This window comes from Pleurodeles waltl, chromosome 6 (genome assembly GCF_031143425.1).
Source record: "Pleurodeles waltl isolate 20211129_DDA chromosome 6, aPleWal1.hap1.20221129, whole genome shotgun sequence".
Classification (NCBI taxonomy): Eukaryota; Metazoa; Chordata; class Amphibia; order Caudata; family Salamandridae; genus Pleurodeles; species Pleurodeles waltl.
This window is the reverse complement of record NC_090445.1, coordinates 1,034,632,128-1,034,652,991: the sequence shown is the minus strand read 5'-3', so window position 1 is coordinate 1,034,652,991 and position 20,864 is coordinate 1,034,632,128. Positions and strand designations below refer to the sequence as shown.

General features: G+C 48.1%; 1 long non-coding RNA gene across 1 annotated transcript in view; it reads left to right on the top strand.

The window, feature by feature from the left end:
* LOC138300515 (uncharacterized) overlaps positions 1 to 17,688 on the top strand; it is a 31,081-nt gene extending 13,393 nt beyond the window's left edge. Inside the window, exons 3-4 of the long non-coding RNA XR_011204955.1 lie at positions 7,571 to 7,639; positions 14,687 to 17,688. This is a non-coding gene — a long non-coding RNA (uncharacterized lncRNA). The remainder of the gene's footprint in view (positions 1 to 7,570; positions 7,640 to 14,686) is intronic.
* The last annotated feature ends 3,176 nt before the right edge of the window (positions 17,689 to 20,864 follow it).

The window sequence follows — 20,864 nt, the reverse complement described above, 5'->3', positions numbered from 1 at the left end:
TAGGACATCCCGGTGTTTCCCCCATTCTACTGTGACGTCATATAAAGGGTATTGCTCTTTATCTCCATGTATGCAACATATATTCACCCATTGTTCTGTTCCTTTATCTACTATAGGCACTATGGGCCTGATTCTAACTTTTGAGGACGGTGTTAAACCGTCCCAAAAGTGGCGGATATACCACCTACCGTATTACGAGTTCCATAGGATATAATGGACTCGTAATACGGTCGGTGGTATATCCGCCACTTTTGGGACGGTTTAACACCGTCCTCCAAAGTTAGAATCAGGCCCTATGTCTTTTCTCACCACCGACTGGCTACACCCTGAGTCAATAAGGGCCCATACTGTTTTCCCGTTGACTTTCAGAAGCTGTTTAAACTTCTGGTTACCTCTTCCGGTACACAGTACCCGTCGCCTAGTAACTCCGATTTCCATTGGCTCACTACTATCCTGTTTTCTGGGGCACATTCGGGCAATGTGGCCCCATTCCCCACAGCTGTAACATTGGGGTCCTGCTACTGGTGGAGGGTCAGGAAATGTCGCGCCGCGTGGTGCGGCTCGAGCCAAATGTTCGGCACAAGCCGGGCGTTCGGCTGGGGCCGCACAGCGCGTTTCTAAAACGCGGCGCCCTCCCAGCCTTTCATGCACTTTTCGAGGCCCCAGGCATTGCATGGGGCCTCGCTCTGTCGTTTTCCACCGCCTTGCTGGGGTCTCCTGACCCCCCTTACCTGTTCTTCTTTCTTCCTTCTTATCCTCTTTCTTTTCTTCTTTCTGGGGCCTTTTTTGTTGTACCTTTTTTATGTCTTCTTCCCTTCCCAGGTTACCTTTCTCTTCCCAGCATTCATTGTTCCCTATTCTCTATGGTTTCTATTCTGTTTTGTTCTATGTACCTCTCCCTGTCTAATATGGTGTCCTTTTACTTCCTGTGGGTCACTTCCTGTCTTTTGGTATATAAGGGCTGTGTTTTCTTCATTTCCTTGCGCTGCAACACTTTCTGCTCAGTTAGTGTCTTCGCTCCTGATTTCCTCCCCTTTTTGGTTCTGGATTTCAGCATTCTGTGTTTCCTGACTTTTGCTCCTTTTGGATTCTTGTTTGTTTGTTCTTGTTTTTTCCAGGAATCTTCCTGTTGGAGGTTTTTCCCCCTTTTCTAAGGGTTTTTTTCCCTCTGGCGCTATTTTCTGAAGGGCACGGTCTGTTCTTGGCGTCTCCATTGCCTACAGCACCGTGGCTATCAGAAAGAGTCGCCCCTTTTTGGGCCAAAGTCGAACATTGAAGATCCACGCCACCAGATCTGCAAATTCCAGGCGCAAGCAGCACGTGAGTCGTGACAGATTGCAGCGCCCAACCATTCCGACGTCCTCAAACACCATGGATGACTCAGTGGCGGCTGCTGCAGATCCGGAACAATCTCTTTTGACCACGATTCAGCAACAAGCTCAGGAATTGCAACAACTACGCAATGAAAATGCTGCGTTACGACAGGCTTTGGCTCTCCGCACCAGTGATGTTCCAACTATCTCCGCTTCCACCCCTTGTTTCTCTGGTGAACCAACCAAGCTTCGCGAGTTCCTGGATGCATTAACAGTGTACTTCGCCTTCCGACCTACCCAATTCTCCCACGACAGGACCAAGGTGGGTTATCTTATCAGTACCTTATCCGGTCCAGCCTTGGCCTGGGCAACCCTGATGGTGTCCTCCAACGACCCTGTATTGTCGGACTATTCCACCTTTGTGAGTCGCTTCAAACAGATGTTTAGCCGTCCTGGATTGGAAGCCTCTGCTGAAGAAGCCCTATGTGACATCCAACAAGGCTCGCAAGACGTCCTGCAATATATAACCCGTTTTCGTCAGCTGGCGGCAGAGACCACTTGGGTGGAACGTACTCTGGTAACTTTATTTCGTAGAGGACTCAAAGAAGAAATAAAGGATGAACTAGTACATTCTACCAGAGCAGAAGAGCTTCGTGGCCTGATGGATCAAGCACTGTCCATCGAATATCGTCTTCAGGAACGGAGATCGGAAAAGAAAAGGAGTAGAGGGTTTTCCCAGCCAAGTAGCTCACGAGCTTGCCTGCAGCGTTCCGAGGAACCTCGCACTCCTGCTAGAGACATCGAAGGGGAACCCATGCGGGTGGATACTACCCGAGGTCCGCTCTCTGCTAGTGAACGAGAAGACAGACGCAAGAGAGGGTTGTGCCTGTACTGTGGTTCTGCTGGTCACATGCTTCGTACCTGTCCTGTACGTCCGCCCAGGCCTTCGGGAAACGCCACCTCCCGTCCTCTGTAAGAAGGGAGGGGACGGGATCTACAGCTATACCTTCCATCAGCTCCTTTAATGACAATACAACCGCCTTGTTCATTTTTCCTGTCCTGTTACAACTTCCTGACGGTCGTCAAGAAAAGACTATGGCATTACTGGATTGTGGTGCTAGTGGTATATACATGGACAAGACGTGGGCTGCTGCTCACCAAGTTCCTACACAAGCAAAAGAAGTACCCGAACAGGTACACACCGTGGATGGATCCTTGATATCCTCGGGTCCTGTAGACACCACTACCCTGATGTTAAGTCTACAGGTGGGAAACCATCAAGAACACATTTCCTTCGATCTTATCACGTCCCCCAACCATACCATCATTCTTGGAATTCCGTGGTTCATCAGACATAACCCGTATATAAATTGGGTAACCCGGACAGTTTCTTTGTCTTCGCAATTTTGTCATGAGAACTGTTTTACTTCCGACAAGTATTGGTCTCCGAAAAGATCCTTAGATACTGAAGGTGCCACTGGTATGTCCATTAATACGGTCCAAGGGGTCCCAGACCACTATTTGGAGTTTCAGGATGTTTTCCAAAAACCGTCGAAACCTGTGCTACCTCCACATCGAGAATATGATTGTGCTATTCCATTGGAACCCGGCACAATTGTTCCTTTTGGGAGGATGTACTCTCTCACGGAACCCGAAAGAGAAGTTCTAAAAGAGTATCTGGACGAAAATATACAGAGTGGTCTTATTGTTCCATCGTCGTCTCCGGCTGGGGCTCCTCTCTTTTTTGTGCCCAAGAAGACAAAGGATCTTCGTCCTTGCCTGGATTTTCGAGGTCTGAATAAAATAACAATTAAAGATCGTTATCCTTTGCCTCTCATCAGGGACATACTAGAAGCTATCAGAGGGGCTCAACGTTTTACTAAATTAGATTTACGAGGAGCTTACCACCTTTTACGCATAAAAGAAGGCGACGAATGGAAGACAGCTTTCAGGACTCCATTTGGCCATTTTGAATATAGGGTTATGCCGTTTGGTCTCACTAACGCCCCCGCAATCTTCCAGAGATTTATGGACTCAGTGTTTTCAGACCTTCTGAATCAGACAGTCGTGATCTACCTAGATGATATTCTTATTTATTCTAGAAATCCTGAACTCCATTCTTCCCATGTGAAACAAGTTCTTCAAAGACTTCGTGCTCATCAACTATTTTGCAAACCAGAAAAATGTGAGTTCGACATGACGGAAGTCAAATATCTGGGCTATCATTTAAGTCCCACCGGCATAGCTATGGATCAAGAAAAGGTACAAGCTATCCTAGAGTGGCCTTCTCTTTCTTCCATAAAAGAAACACAATGTTTCCTAGGGTTAGCAAACTTCTATCGACAATTCATTCTAGACTTTGCCAGACTGACTAGCCACATAACTCACACCTTAAAAAAGGAAAATTTAAAGAAAGGGTTTATCTGGACTGAGGCGGCTGAAGCAGCCTTTCAAGAATTAAAGAGAGTCTTCACCCAAGCCCCCATCTTGAGACATCCAGATACCACCAAACAATTTATAGTCGTAACTGATGCTTCTGAGAGAGCCATCGGAGCTGTCTTACTCCAACGACAAGAGGATGATGGTCTTGAACATCCTGTTTTCTACTTGTCTCATATCCTTTCCACAGCTGAGCAACACTATTCTGTACTGGAAAGGGAATTATTGGCTCTGAAAACAGCCTGCCTTGAGTGGAGACAGTTTCTGATGGGTTCCAAGGAACCATTTGAGGTGAGGACAGACCACCGTAACCTACAATGTTTACGAAATTTTGTATGCCAGAATAGTCGTCAGGCCCGCTGGGCCTTTTTCTTCAGTCAGTACGATTTTTTTATCACATATATTCCTGGATCTCAAAACATTCTGGCTGATGCTCTGTCTCGCCGATATCCAGAGTGTACTCCTTCCTTATCTCAGTATCTTCTGGAACCCCGTAAGATCATTGGAGTGGCTCAGTCTTTCCTGGAAGAAGTACAACTGGAATACGCCAATCTATCGGACCACGACATTGAAGAACTAAGAACATTAATACATAAGAAACAAGGATATTTTTATTATCAAAACCTGATATTCCTCCCCACTAACAAGGTGCAAGAAAAGGCATTACAAATGTGCCATGATTCACCTGTAGCTGGTCATAGAGGCATCAAGGCCACACAAGAACTTCTTTCACGATTTTTCTGGTGGCCTACCTGGAAGCTGGATGTGGAAAGATACGTCCAGGCCTGTCCCATATGTGCCCAAATCAAGATACCCCATACCAGACCGGCAGGATTACTACAGCCTTTGCCTGTTCCACCGGCCCCATGGCATACCATCTCTACTGATTTTATGTGTTCACTCCCACCATCAGCGGGAAACCGGGTCATCATGGTCACGGTGGATTCTTTCACGAAGATGGCTCATTTCACTGCCCTGAAAAGGCTACCTACTTCTCAGGAACTAAGTCAAATATTCATTGATCATATCTTCCGTCTCCATGGACTTCCACATACCATAATATCTGATAGAGGACCTCAGTACATTTCCCGATTTTGGAGGCATTTTTGTAAAACACTAAATATTAATAGAGCCCTGTCTTCAGGATTCCATCCTCAGACCAACGGCCAGACCGAGCGTCTGAACCAAGGACTAGAGCAATATCTTCGATGCTTTTGCAATTCTACCCAAAGTAACTGGAACACTTACCTCTCTATAGCAGAATTTTCCTACAATAACTCAGTCCATAGTGCCTCCAAGGTCACTCCCTTTTTCTGTTCATATGGTTTTCATCCTACCTCTTTTCCTACTTCTCCACAATCCAACTCTCCTCTACCCGCTATTACCTGTTTCTCCAAACGCCTTCTCCAAATCCATAGACTAATTCGATCTAATTTGTTACATACCAAGAGATATATGAAGAAGGCTGCAGACAAGAGACGTGCTACCAATCCAGACTATCATCCGCAAGATAAAGTCTGGCTCTCCTCCAAATTCTTACCCTCACGTCTTTCTCAAAATAAGTTCACACCTCGTTACTATGGGCCTTTCCGTATTCTTCAGTTGGTCAATCCTGTCACTGTCCGTCTTCACTTACCTCATACATGGAAGATTCATCCGGTCTTTCATGTTTCTCAGCTTAAACCTTATGTGCCTGACCCTTACTCACGTCAGTTTCCTTGTCCACCTCCTGTACTCGTGGATGATGTTCCTGAATATGAAGTACAGGAAATTTGTGACTCTCGTCTTTTTCACAAACGCCTTCAGTATCTGATTCATTGGAAGGGTTATCCTCTCAGTGAATGCTCTTGGGAAGATGCATCTTCTGTTCACGCTCCTCGCCTGATTCAACGCTTTCACCGTTTATTTCCTCTCAAACCTGGACCTTCGGGAGGGGGACCTACTGTCGCGCCGCGTGGTGCGGCTCGAGCCGAATGTTCGGCACAAGCCGGGCGTTCGGCTGGGGCCGCACAGCGCGTTTCTAAAACGCGGCGCGCTCCCAGCCTTTCATGCACTTTTCGAGGCCCCAGGCATTGCATGGGGCCTCGCTCTGTCGTTTTCCACCGCCTTGCTGGGGTCTCCTGACCCCCCTTACCTGTTCTTCTTTCTTCCTTCTTATCCTCTTTCTTTTCTTCTTTCTGGGGTCTTTTTTGTTGTACCTTTTTTATGTCTTCTTCCCTTCCCAGGTTACCTTTCTCTTCCCAGCATTCATTGTTCCCTATTCTCTATGGTTTCTATTCTATTTTGTTCTATGTACCTCTCCCTGTCTAATATGGTGTCCTTTTACTTCCTGTGGGTCACTTCCTGTCTTTTGGTATATAAGGGCTGTGTTTTCTTCATTTCCTTGCGCTGCAACACTTTCTGCTCAGTTAGTGTCTTCGCTCCTGATTTCCTCCCCTTTTTGGTTCTGGATTTCAGCATTCTGTGTTTCCTGACTTTTGCTCCTTTTGGATTCTTGTTTGTTTGTTCTTGTTTTTTCCAGGAATCTTCCTGTTGGAGGTTTTTCCCCTTTTTCTAAGGTTTTTTTTCCCTCTGGCGCTATTTTCTGAAGGGCACGGTCTGTTCTTGGCGTCTCCATTGCCTACAGCACCGTGGCTACCAGAAAGTGTCGCCCCTTTTTGGGCCAAAGTCGAACATTGAAGATCCACGCCACCAGATCTGCAAATTCCAGGCGCAAGCAGCACGTGAGTCGTGACAGGAAATCGGTGAGGTACTGGTTCCTCCGAAAAGGTTCTTGGCGTGATTTTAGGATTGGAAGGCCCTGGCTTTAGGCTGGGTCGGGTTGACATATTTCTTACATCGGTGGAGCGATGATAAGCACATGCTAGATCAATTGCCATGTCAGTGGTCACCTTTGGATGTTGACGGATCCAGTGCTTAGTGGTGGTAGGCAGGGACTCTAAATATTGTTCAAGGACAATTGTTTGAATCACTTCCTCCCTACTATTTCCGGAAGAACCTAACCATTTTAAGGCCAAATCCTTTACCCGATAATAAAAGGTTCGGGGATCTTCATTCTGTCCCCATTTGATTTTTCTAAATTTAACCCTATAGTATTCCGTGTCGTGTCCCACACGTTCTAAGATACTAGTCTTTATCTCTTGGTATGGCGTGGTTCCACCCAGGTTTGCTGCTTGATACGCTGTTTGTAATATCCCTGTAAGTAAGGGGGCGACATACTGACCCCATCTATCCTCAGGCCATTGGGCGGATGACGCCACTCTCTCAAAATTAGTAAAAAAGGCTTCGGGGTCTTCTCCGTCTTGATATTTCTGTAACACGGAACTTGGGACATTGGGGTGCACTTTACTACAAGCAATAGTCTCAGTCAATTTTTTCATGGCCGTCTCATGGACCAGTTGATTATTCGCAAGGATGGTCGCCTGACTTTTCAAAGCCAACTGTAATGCTTCCCTGTCCTCTTTGGCTTCTCGCTGGTGTGGCTCCCACACCAGTTGTAGATGACGTTGGCCCTCGGCCAATTGCTTTATCATATCCTCCAACGAGGGTTTGTCACTCATTGTTATACTGTTCGATTACTGCGAGGAGGCCGCACAGGTTATAATCCCACTTCTGACACCACTGTGGCAGGTCGAACAGTATGAAGACCACTGAAGCGTTGTTTAGTTAGTGGTAAGTGGTTTATTGTTTTTAGTTATACTGGAATTAGGGAATGTTAACAAAACCACAAGTGTTATTGTCTTTCTCAGTCGCTTTGTTCTTCTTTCGTATCTTTTCCCCAGGTTCGTGATTGTATGTTCGTGCTCCTTGTTTTACAGGTAACCCATCTGCCTTGCTCGCTCGTCGTAGTCCAGGGTGATGCCGGAAATAGAAGGGAGAACACTAAGGTAAGTATTGATTTTTAATTGGGGTTCTTCCCTTTCTCTTATCTCTGGACTGGGAGGCGGTAAACACAAAAGGAGGGGGTTGGTGCCGGTGAGGAGCGATTTAGGAAATAGTGTGAACACATCTATTCTTAGTGTAACAATAAGTGACACTGGTGATATAATTATAGTGCCCTTTCTTCCACCTCCCTTTCCAACCCTCCTCTATGACCCCTCCCCAGTCCCCTTTTCTCCAATTTCCCTTCTTTTTGTCCAAAAGGACCGTACCTTGTTTAGCCACGACCCTCCAGGATCGTGGCTGGCTTGGTAGTGTTCCTCCTGCTGGTCTCCTGGTTCCAGGCTCTGGGGCTCTTCTTCTCTCTCTCTCCTCCCTCCTGCTCCTCGTCTGCTTCTCTCCTCGTCCTCTGTTCTTCCTTGCTCTTCTTCTGCCTCGCGGTCTCCGTGTTCCTCTCGCTCTCCCTTCCTCCCAGCGCGTCTCCCTCTTGTGTGTGTCCAGCCCGGGAAACCGACGTCGTTTCCCGGGCAACGCCGTCCCGCCTGCCGCGCTCGGGCCGCGTCTCCCCGGCAACGGAAAGACGTGGAAATGACGAATCGGCCGCGGCCGATACGTCATCCTCCTCGCTTGTAGCCGGGATCTCCCGGCTACAGTGCACAACCACAGGAAGAAAGGGAAAAGGGAATGACAGAGGAGGAGGTTGAAGACCCACTCATTGAAGACCTCCTAACAGGGAGAATAAGTAGAACAGAAGCGCGTGCGGAGGAGCCAGCGCAGGCAGCAACAAAAATAACAGTAGCACAACCCCAGGAGCTATCACTGGCACAGAAAAAGGCACAGACAAATGAAGCACGCCAAGTGGCACTGAGGTTAATAAGAGAGGAAATAACAAAAGTAGAATTAGATGGGCTAAATGAGCATGAAATATTGGAGGAAGTGAAAAATGAAGTGGTACATATGGCATTAAAATTGGATAAAGAAAATGAAAAACTAAAGGAAAAAGTAGAAAAGAGAAATAAAAAGATTAATTTACTGAAGACACAATGGAAACAGCAGTTTCAGGATACAACGTTAGATAAGGTTAGAAGCGTAACAGACTTGCAGGAAATAATATGGGATATATGTGTTTTAACTCACAAAACCAAACACAACTCCAAAATGTTAGAAGCAGCGCAAAATGAGGATACAAATGGAGGAAGGAGAAGAAATAGCTTATCAGGAAACATGTCACAAGGAGGGACGCCAAGTAGCTCCCCCAGCATGTCAAGAAAAACACCCAGTAGTTCCCCTGGTATGCAAAGAAAATAAAAAAATAAAAAATCAGATGGGAAAGTGTGTAAGTCTTTAATGAAAGACCTGGTAGATGGGAGGCAAAAATTGGTGGACTTAAAGGACGAACTGACTAGGGCATACAGGGAAGAACTCGTGACCTTAGCACGCACAAAATTAATAACCAGGGGCCCACAAGTACACCAAAAAAATACACAACAAATGTCAAAAGACCTGCCCGCAGAACACCATTGGGACACCTCGCGAATGAGCTTTACTAATGAGGAACTTCAAGGGTGGGAGGATGAAAAATTGTACGGAATATTACAAAATGCTATACTAAAGTTACAAAATTGGGACACACTGCTACAAGGGCTAAATACAGCACAGATACTACAAGAATTAGAGGAACAGAAAAAGATAGTGCATCAGATGCCTCTGAGAGAGGTGCCCACAGCTACCATAGGGGAGGAGGGCCACATAACAACATACGTCTACGTACCATGGCTTCGCAGCGACCTGTATGCCTTCACCAAGGACTACCCGAAACTACGTGAAGAGCCACAGAAATGGTACACAGAGTTGAACAGGATAGTGGCAATGGGGGAATTTCTGTGGAAGGATTTACACATGTTGTTCAGCATAATAATACCACAGGATCTCTGGGAGGATTATAAGAAAGTGGTACAATGGCCAACAGAGGAACCAGAAAGGGGTAAAGTAGGGGCACCAGGAAAAGCAGTGGAGAAAGCAAGAAAGAGGGTAATTAAATACATCAAAGAAAAGGTACCAGAAGAAAAGACAGACTGGTCAAAAATAATACATACAAAACAAGAAAAGAATGAAAGTGTAACAAGTTACTATGACCGGTTACTCCAGGTGTACCAACAGAGCAGTGGGATGAAGAACCCACTAGGAGAGGCGATGCCTGCATTTGTAACTAACTTTGTCTATGGATTACAGCAACCCATACACAGTCACTTACAAACTTCACTTATGTGCTTGCAACAAGAACCAATTGACAAAGTGTTAGCAGCAGCTAGGTACTGCACTGATTACCAGGAAAACATACAAAAAACAGAGGAAGAAAAGGTAAAAAAGGATAAAGTGAAACTTATGGTGGCACAGGAGAGGTTTTACAACAACAGCCAGGGAAGGGGTAGCGGAAGAGGAAGGGGCAGGGGACCAGGGGAAAGAGTACCTTTCACGCCCCCGCCAGGCACTACCTGTTTCCACGGCAATCAACAAGGACACTGGAAGGCAGATTGCCCACGGCTAGCTGGAGGACAAGGGGGCAGAGGGCAACAGAGGCAGCTGCAGGAAATAGCACTACCACCCCCACCCTATACCAACAACGCATACAATGCCTACCCCTATGAACAGGCATGCGCTGGGTGGGGCACGCGTCAAGACACACCACAAGCACCACAAAGAGGACATGGGTTTCCTCCTCCTCCCCCAGAGGCAAACTTTATGGGACCGGTATTATCAGTAGATCAAGCCGGCCCCTATGTGGAGGGGACGGTGATGAGCAAAACAGTGCCATTCCTAGTAGATACAGGGGCCACTAGATCAATGCTGAGAGCCTCCGATACACCAAATGCACCACTTTCAAAAGTACAAATTACAGCAGTGGGGATGACAGGGCAACCCATGGACGAATTCCTTACACAGCCATTAACACTCACGGTAGGTCCTATCACCGTTAACCACCAATTCATCTTCACTAGATACTGCCCTGTAAATTTGCTAGGTAGGGACCTCCTATGCAAGCTACAGTGTACTATTAGAAGCTCACCAGAAGGCATCTTCCTGGAAAGTAAGGAGAACGGGATAACATTACAGGCATTCACCCACTGCACCACAGTCAAGCAGGAGCAGTCACACACTCTTCCCCTTGAACTACAAGAAGTGGTCCCCAAAGAGGTATGGGCAAAGGGGCCAAATGATGTAGGAAGAATTCTGGACTACCCACCAGTGAAAGTGTTGCTGCGCCCTGGTGCAAAGTTACCACAGGTACCACAATACAAATTGGCAAAGGAAGGAGAGGAGGGTATAGCTCCAGTAATAGAAGATCTCTTGAGACAAGGAATATTGCGAGAAACTAGAAGTAGCCCATGCAACACTCCGATACTCCCTGTGAAAAAGGCAGCTACAGGGCCCAATTCAGCCCCGATATATAGGTTTACTCAGGACCTTAGAGAACTTAACAAGGCAGTAGTACCATCATTCCCAGTAGTTCCAAACCCAGCAACCATATTGTCAAATATTCCAAGTACAGCCACCCCCTTCACCGTCCTGGATCTCAGCAATGCGTTCTTCTCAGTGCCTCTACACGAGGATTCCCAAGATCTTTTTGCGTTCTCATTCAGGTCGAGAAGACTCAAGTGGACACATTTGCCTCAAGGCTTCTGTGATTCCCCTTCAGTCTTCTCGACGCTCTGAGGTCAGACCTTGCATCACTACATCTAACGGGAGGATCTACCCTGATACAGTACATTGATGACTTGTTATTGGCCTCACCATCACAGACGGCTTGCATCCAAGACACAGTGGCCCTCATTCTGACCTTGGCGGTCTTTTCGCGAGACCGCCGAGTTACTGCCGCGGTGAAGACCGCCGACCGCGGCGGTATGCCGCTATGCGCATTCCGACCGCTGGGAGCGTTCCGCCGGGAAACCGCCAGCAGCCACACTGGCGGTCGGCGGAAAAGTGGAGACTGGTCAACCTCCACTGCCACGCCAGCAGAACACCGCCCACAGAATTACGACCCACATATCTGTGTGGCGGTCTTCTGTTGGCGGTGTTCTGTTGGCGGTCACCTCCCCATGGCTCCCGTCGCCTCCCGGAGGACCAACGCACAAGGTAAGTTGACCGTCCGTGAGGGGAGGGGGAGGGGGGGTGTTGTGTGATGTGGGCGTGCATGGGGGTGTGCGTGTGAGTGTGTAGAGGGGGTGTGTGAGTGCGTGTATGCGGGCGGGGGGTGCTGCTGTGTCTATGGGTAATGTGTGCTGTTCGGCAGGTGCGCATGTCTGCATGTATGTGTGCGGGTATGTGTCCCCGTTGTGTATGTGTGTGTAGGGGGTGTGTATATGTGCATGTTGGGGGTGTGTGCATGTCGGGGTGTATGTATGTGCATGTCGGGGTGGGGATGGGGAGGGGGTTCGTACCACCTCTGGGGGGTGGCAGGGGGGTGGAGGGTGTGGGGGGAGGACTCGGGTGGGTAGTGGGGGGTGGGGGAGACCCCTATCAGTGCCAGGGAAGGAGTTCCCTGGCCCCGATAGTGCTTACCGCCATGATTCGCATGGCGGTTCCCGACCGCCAGAAACCGCAGCGGTAAGCAGGGTCATGATACCGTTGGCGGTCTTGGGACGACCGCCGGGCCGGAGTGCGCAAACTCTAGCCCGGCGGTCATGACCGTCGTGGCGGTCGGAGTGGGGAAGTGGCGGTCGATCGCGGCGGTGACCGCCGCGGTCAGAATGCCATTTTTCTGACCGCCGGTCTGTTCGCGGTCCGACCGCCGCCTCTCCGCCGACCGCCAAGGTCAGAATGAGGGCCAGTGTCTCTACTGTGCCACCTAGTTGCAGTTCTGTCAAACAAAAGTGAAGTACCTGGGACACGAGCTATCCCAGGGAGTTAGGAAATTGCTGCCTGATAGGATAGCCACCATAACACAACATCCAAGACCAAAGACACAAACAGAGGTTCGTGCATTCCTGGGGGTGGCAGGCTACTGTAGACACTGGATACCAAACTTCTCCCTGATTGCAAGACCATTGTTAAACTTAACTCACAAAGATGTGCCAGACAAGGTACCCTGGCCGGAACAATGTGAGGAGGCCTTCCAAGAGTTGAAGAAAGAATTGTGTGCTGCACCAGCACTAGGTCTCCCAGACTACACCAAGGACTTTCACTTGTTCTGTCATGAAAAGGGGGGCTGCTCACTAGGGGTCCTAGCACAGAAACACGGTACCTACTACCGTCCGGTAGCTTATTACTCAGCCACCCTAGATCCAGTGGCAGCAGGCCTTCCCCCATGTATAAGAGCGGTAGCAGCAGCAGCCCTTGCAGTAGAACAATCAGAGAACATTGTCTTAGCACACACATTAATATTACACGTTCCCCACGCAGTGGACACATTACTTACCACCACCAAGACGCAGCACCTGACAAACGCCCGCCTCTCACGCTATGAGCTAACACTGCTTGCGCCACATATTAAAATAAAGAGGTGCACTACTCTGAACCCCTCCTACCTGCTACCAACTGAAAGAGATCACAATGACCCAACAATAGACAATTCCTTCCATGATTGTGTTGCAGCAACAGAGAGATATACCAAAGTTAGGCCAGATTTGAGAGACACCCCATTCCCTGAGGCAGAAGGCGATCTATTTGTCGATGGTTTATGCATCAGAGGCCACACTGGAACAGTACAGGCCGCCTATGCTGTAGGAACGGCTAGGAGGTTACTAAAAGGAGGGAGGTTACCATCAGTAACAAGCGCTCAAGCGGCAGAACTGATAGCACTGACTAGAGCATGTAGATTGGCAGCGGGACGGACAGCAAACATCTACACAGACAGTCAATATGCGTTTGGTGTCACACATGACTTTGGTCAGTTGTGGGCAATGAGGGGGTTCCTCACCTCAGCAGGCCAACGGATACAACATGCATCACTAATAGTTGACTTGCTACAAGCTTTACTGATGCCCAAGAAAGTGGCAATTGTAAAATGCGCAGCACACACCTCAGCAAAGGACTACGTTTCAATGGGAAACGCATTTATTGACAAGGAAGTACGCAAAATTGCACTTAGTGGGTGTGAATACGAAATGGTTCAGGTAACGTCTGACATAAGAAGTAAAGAGGAAAACACACACTTTGACCCAAAAAGCGTGCAACTACAGGCACAAGGAAAGGAATGTGAAGAATGGGAGGGGGCAGGTTGTAAGAAAAATGAACAAGGCATTTGGGTGGGACCAAATGGGAAGATATGCTTGCCCTCCCTGTTCCTGACCTCCATGGCACGGCTCTTCCATGGCCCCTCACATGTGGGAAGGGATGGAATGATACGACTGTTTTCACAGTGCTGGTTCAACCCAAAAATCAGAAAATGTGCAGAACAGTTGTGTAAAAGGTGTTCCGTGTGTTCACAATATAATACAGGAAAGGGCACCCCAACAGCACCAGGCCACTTTCCACCACCACACGGACCCTTTGAAAGTCTCCAAATGGATTCCATTGAAATGCCTCCGGTGAATAAAATAAGATATGTTCTGGTAATAGTGTGCATGTTCAGCAAGTGGGTGGAGGCATACCCAACAAAAAATTGTGATGCACAAACTGTCGCAAAGTGTTTATTAAAAGAGCTGTTACCGCGTTTTGGGGTGCCGACTCTTTTAAGTTCAGACAATGGACCAGGATTCATCTCCCAGGTTATTCAGGGCCTTTGCAAAGGCCTAGGAATAACTCAAAAGTTACATTGTGCATATCACCCACCGGCAGCGGGAGCTGTGGAAAGAAGGAACGGGGTATTGAAGAATAAGATAGGGAAGATATGCGCAGTGACAGAGTTATCATGGATAGACGCACTCCCATTGACACTCCTTGCCATGAGGAGCACACCTGACCGCGTCACAAAACTGAGCCCACATGAAATTATTTTTGGTCGCCCCATGAACATACCAGGACACTTGTCAGTTGCCCCATTGGCTCTAACTGATGATTTCTTGTTACAATACTGTAAAAAAATAACTGAGACACTCCGTTATCTTCACCGCCAGGTGTTGCAGGCCTTACCAGAAGAAAGTACACCACCAGAACATGGACTGCATCCTGGAGACTGGGTGTGGACAAAGGCCCACACCAGACGTCACTGCCTTCAACCACGGTGGAAGGGACCACACCAAGTCTTGTTGACAACAGCCACGGCAGTCAAGTGTGAGGGCATCACATCCTGGGTCCATACCTCACACATCAAGAAGGCCACTGGACCAAAAGACGACCAGCTGCCAACAAAGTTGCCGACAAGAGTAATGCCAACTTCACCACAGCGGTACAACCTTCGTTCAACAAGCGCCACCAGCCAACACTGACGGAACTGCTCGTGCTACACTCCCACAGGAGTCGGAGAGTGTAAGCGGGTTCCCCAGTACACCAGAACATTGTTCTTGGACTGGTCATGCTGCAACCCCACAGGAGTTGGATTGTGCAAGCGGGTCCTCAAGACACCAGGATATTCTTTCAGAACTGCTCGTGCTACTCTCCACAGGAGTCGGAGAGTCAAGCAAGGCCACTTAAGTATTAAAGACATCAGGATATAAATGAACAGAATACAAAAAATCTGCTAGAAAAATTTGCACCAAGAGGTACAGATCCCAGTCCTACGGAAGCGGCTGGTCACTAGGATCAGTGCGGCTTGTAGCCCCATTGGGAGGTGCCTCTTCCAATTAGGAATACAGCAAAAATAGGACAAAAGGGCCATCCCTCTGGTCAGTGGACTATCGCACCCAACTCCCTTAGAACTGGACATTGGGATTCATCCCTTTATACTCTGCATAACTACAAGTGTCAAATAGCATTCGACGTCGCCCCGAAAATATACAGAAGGAATAGACTACTAGTGTGGCACTCCTACAGGAATAAGGAGGTACCAAAGGTTACATACCAATAGAACTGGTTTCAAGTGCTAGACACATCCGACCACACCCTATAAGGCGACATGGATTTCAGATTACAACATAAAAAAAAGGAGCAGAAGAAGTGGCCCGTGGTGGTCACAGCATTACTCACCCCGGTAGCGGCTATAGTACTAACAACAATCCTGATAGTATATAAAGACGACATACATATTCCATGGCTCGACCAGGAACACTACATCCCCAAAAATGGCCAAGGTGAAAGAACAACCGGTGGTGAGAACAACAATATCTCATAACAACATGAGAGGGTGGAGGATAAAACAAAATGGGTGAAATACACAAAATGGAAAGAAGATGGAGAATATTATAAGGACAATACATTTGTACAAATGGTATCAATGTACAAAGAACTAGCAAATGTGGCTGATTGTTATATATGTACCCACCTACCGACCACTAGCCAGGAGAAAAGAAATTACACTCAGATGCCCCTCACAGAATTCGTGGCATGTAACATATTAGATAATATGTTAGGGGGAAATTTAAAAGAAATGAGAACAAGGAAAATGGAAATGGAGAGAATAAGAGAAAATATAAAGATAGGAGAAATGAGGAGAAAAAGGGATGACTATGGGTTGGAAGACGAACCTTATGTAGGAAATATGCAAGAAAAATTGGTAGAAAGAGTGTCAAATAAATTGAAGGAAGAAGATAAAAGGAGAAGAAATAAGTGTAGGAGATTAGATCCGAAGAAAGGAGAAGGGAATTTATTGAATGCATTTACAACAGAAAGAGGGAAGGGTTACACTGAAAGGGATCATGGCTCAGAACAACGAATACCATGCCTGGCCCTAGATACAGAAATAAAGGCACCATGGTGTTTCAAATACTCAAGAGGTAACGCAGACACTAGCAACAACGGAATTGATGTGGGACATAGTATTTGCAATACAACATTGAGCCTGGACTACAAAAGAAATGACACAACAGGCTTGTCCATCGGCATTTTTTAAATTGCCAGCAGGATGGCAAGGTACCTGCTACCTAGCATTCGTGCTACCAAAAATGGCGCATAGAACAGAATTACAGAAGGGGGAAAAGAGAACACTTGGCAGGGTGAGCAGGAAGAGGACACCAACATGGGTGGATGAGGTAATAGCAATAGAGGGGATCATAGTGACGCCATTAGGGATAGCACACTCACAATATGAAATTCACAGATTGGCTGAATTAGTGGAAGGGCTAGCCAGCAACACCGCAGCCACCTTAGGGAACATCACTGAGGAACTCACAGACATGAGGGCAGTTGTAATCCAGAATAGGCTTGCACTAGACACCTTCCTGGCAAAAGAGGGAGGGGTCTGTGCAGTGATCCATCAGGAATGCTGCGTGTATATACCAGATAACAGTGGGAATATAAGAAAGGAAATAGAGGAAATAAAAGGAGGTAGAAGAAGGAGCTGGGAAAGTGGCAGATGGGACAGACGTTGGAGGAATGCTGGATCGAATAGCAGCATGGTTCAGGGGTTGGGGTACCTGGTTGGTAGAGGTACTAGCGATAGGGATCGTGGCACTGATAACGATATGTGTGCGCATACCAGTTTGTCCATCCTTCCTGGCCATACTCTTGAAAAAAACCTGTCACCAGAAACCCACACATTACCGAAAAAAAAGATATAAGGATGACAACAGGGATGAACAAGAGTTAGAAATGAGAACAATATACCATGACCCTTAGATTTGTCATTGAGTATCAGAGGGCGAAATGTGGAATCACATTTTACAGTTCTTAGGTATGCTATGCCTGGTGGCCCCTGTGATACACAATGACAATCTCTGCACAGGCCTATCATTAAATAAAGAGGCCTACAAATGTAATTCGCTACTGCTAGGAACGCATTATGTTGCAAGGCTTGCTCTCCGAACAACCATCATGAAATATCATCGTCATTGCATGCTAGCTGAAGCAATCTCCCTTCTGGAAAGCACCAGTCTGAGTATGTAATGTTCTCAAGTTCTGTCACAAGATGGACCATGTGATATTAGGCACGTAGGCCACCTTGTGTAAAATCCTTTTCTATGCTTTTTGTTACTATAGGGGTGATTCAGACCTTGGCGGACGGCGGAGGCCGTCCGCCAAGGTTCCGCCGCCGAATGACCGCACCGCGGTCAAAAGACCGCGGCGGCCATTCAGACATTTCCGCTGGGCCGGCGGGCGCTCTCCAAAAGAGCGCCCGCCGGCCCAGCAGAAATGCCCCTGCAACGAGGACGCCGGCTCAGAATTGAGCCGGCGTAGTTGCAGGGGTGCAACGGGTGCAGTTGCACCCGTCGCGTATTTCAGTGTCTGCAAAGCAGACACTGAAATACTTTGCGGGGCCCTCTTACGGGGGCCCCTGCAGTGCCCATGCCATTGGCATGGGCACTGCATGGGGCCCCCAGGGGCCCCGCGGCACCCCCTACCGCCATCCTGTTCATGGCGGGTTTCCCGCCATGAACAGGATGGCGGTAGGGGGTGTCTGAATCCCCATGGCGGCGGAGCGCGCTCCGCCGCCATGGAGGATTCAATGGGGCAGCGGTAAACCGGCGGGAGACCGCCGGTTTACCCTTTCTGACCGCGGCTGAACCGCCGAGGTCAGAATGCCCTCGGGAGCACCGCCAGCCTGTTGGCGGTGCTTCCGTGGTCGGTGACCCTGGCGGTCACCGGCCGCCAGGGTCAGAATGACCCCCTATATATGGTATGATAGGAAAAACTACCTTCAGACATTATGGAGAAATAGCCATACGTCAATCATACGTCAATGCCAAAGAACCAATAATACGCTGAATTATGTTTGTGGTTTAATACTATAAAAGATCATGTATTACTTCCTTGTATTGGGCTGCTCGTGTACATTAGTACAGAGCATCCTCCATGTACATGTCTTTCTATTTCTATCTCTAATAAATCCTTTATGTTTATCTAGAAGAGCTGGCTAACGGTCGTTTGTATCTGGATGGGTGTTGAATAATTAGGCTTCTACAGGAGTATGGGTATGGTGTGGGCCATATGGGATACTGTGTGGCTAAATGTTGTCCCTTAAAATTTGCAGGTGACTCTGGTTACCCAAATCTATCATGGCTGCCGACCCCTGTGAGGAATGCCAGGGCAGAAGAATGTTATAATGAGGCATACAGTTGAACCAGACTTTTAGCCTCCTGAAGGCCAGGTTCTGGTTCCTCCATCCAATAGGTGGATCCCTGCACTACTCACCCAAGAATGTCTGCCAGATAGTAGTGGCATGCTGCATGTTGCACAACCTTGCCCTGAGACGCCATGTGCCTTCTCTGAAGGAGGAGGAGGCTGGGGATGCCGGAGTGGCAGCAGTGGACCCTGTGGATAGTGAGGATGAGGAGGCAGAGGATGAGGATGAGAACAACAGAACATCAATGATCAGACAATACTTCCGACTGGCCCATCGTGTAATGGGAATGTTGATATGCTCCTAGGATCTCTGCAGGTGCCTCCTGAAGAGTCGGTTCCCTGGCCTGTCCTCCCACTGGCACACAGCAGTCCTCCCACTGTCCCTGTTGGCCTGCGCCTCTGTCCCCTGAACCGTGTGCCCACTGCCACTGACCTCAGGGCCCTGATTGTCATGGGTATGAGGTGTGGCCTGGGGTCCTCGTAGAGGTGGACACACTGCTGATTGACATTTCCTGGGGACAGAGGTATGGGTATGCTGGGTGGGTGCTGTGGTGTTGTTTCCTGATGAGGGAGGTTCTGTGGTGGTGTGTGACTGGGCCTGGGTAACCAGCTGTCAAGAGATCCCTGATGGGCCAGGTTGGTCATCCAGATCCTGAAGACCAGAGTTGCTGTCATCACTGTGGCCTCTTCTGTTGGGGGACTGGATATTGCTGGCACCTCCTCTCCGCTGACATTGGCTGGGGTACCTGTGGGGATGTAAATGACATGTATGGTTTCTATATCTGACATATTGTGCATCCATCTTTGGTTGGATTTGCCCTGGCAGCTTTCACTTGTGTACGTTGGTGTTTGGTGGGATGCTTAGTTCTCCATAGTGTGCATGCTTTAGTGATGAGTTCCCATGCAGGGCTGTGAGTGGTGTGCATGCATTGGTAGAGCATGCAGGGCTTGGCATTGGGATGAGTGAGATGTGATGGTGGGGTGTGTGGGTAGTGGTGGAGTGATGGGAGTGAGGGTGGGGGTATGTGATGGCATGCAGGTAGGGGGTAGTAGTAGTGAAGAATTGACTTACCAGAGTCCAGTCCTCCTCCTACTCCGGCCTGGCCCTCAGGATGCAGGATTGCCAAGACTTGCTCCTCCCATGCTGTTAGTGGTGGCGGAGGAGATGGGGGTCCACCGCCAGTCCTCTGTACAGCGAGTTGGTGTCTTGCTGCAATGGAATGTATCCCTCCCCATAGGTTGTTCCACCTCTTCCTGATGCCATCTCTTGTTCTTGGGTGCTGTCCCACAGCGTTGACTCTGTCCACGATTCTCTGTCATAGTTCCATCTTCCAAGCTATCGATATCTGCTGCACCTGTACTCCAAATAGCTATGGCTCTACCCTGATGATTTCCTCCACCATGACCCTTAGCTCCTCCTCTGTGAAGCGGGGGTGTCTTTGTAGTGCCATGGGTATTGTGTGAGGTGTGTAGGTGAGGGTGTGTTGGGTAATTTGTTGGGGGGTGTGATGTAGGGGGCCTGAGTGGTGTATAGGTGAGAGTAGTGTATGGCTCTGGTTGTGTCTGTGGTTTTGCTGTCTCTCTGGTGGCAATGGTTTGTATTCATAAAGGGTTGTGGGTAATGTGGGTGTGTGTTTTATAGTGGTGTGGGTGTGATGTGTGTATGGGTGTCAGATGTGTGTTGTTTGAATTGTCCAATGTGGTGGTGTTCTGTTTGTGTGTGTCCATTTTGAGCGCTGCGGTATGTACCACCAATGGTTTACTGCCTTTGGATGTCCACCGTGGTGATTCATGGGTCATAATGTGATGGCCATTGTTCTGTTGGCGTAACGGTGTGGATTTTGATACTGCCACTTCATCACTGACCTTTGATGTTGCAGATTTGTGTATATGGCTGAATACTGACGGACTGGTGCATGTGTATAATAATATGGTGAATGGATATCCATCGCTGCGGCAGTAAGTTGGCGGCAGTCAACATGGCGGTAAGTTGGATTTACCGCCAATGTCATAATGAGGGCCTTAATATTTAAAAATTCATATCTCAATATCTATTGATTGGATATTTGTAATTTTGGTCTTGTTTTACTCAGATAAATATTCTCTAGTGTCTAATCTTGTGTGGAGTCATTTTGTGTT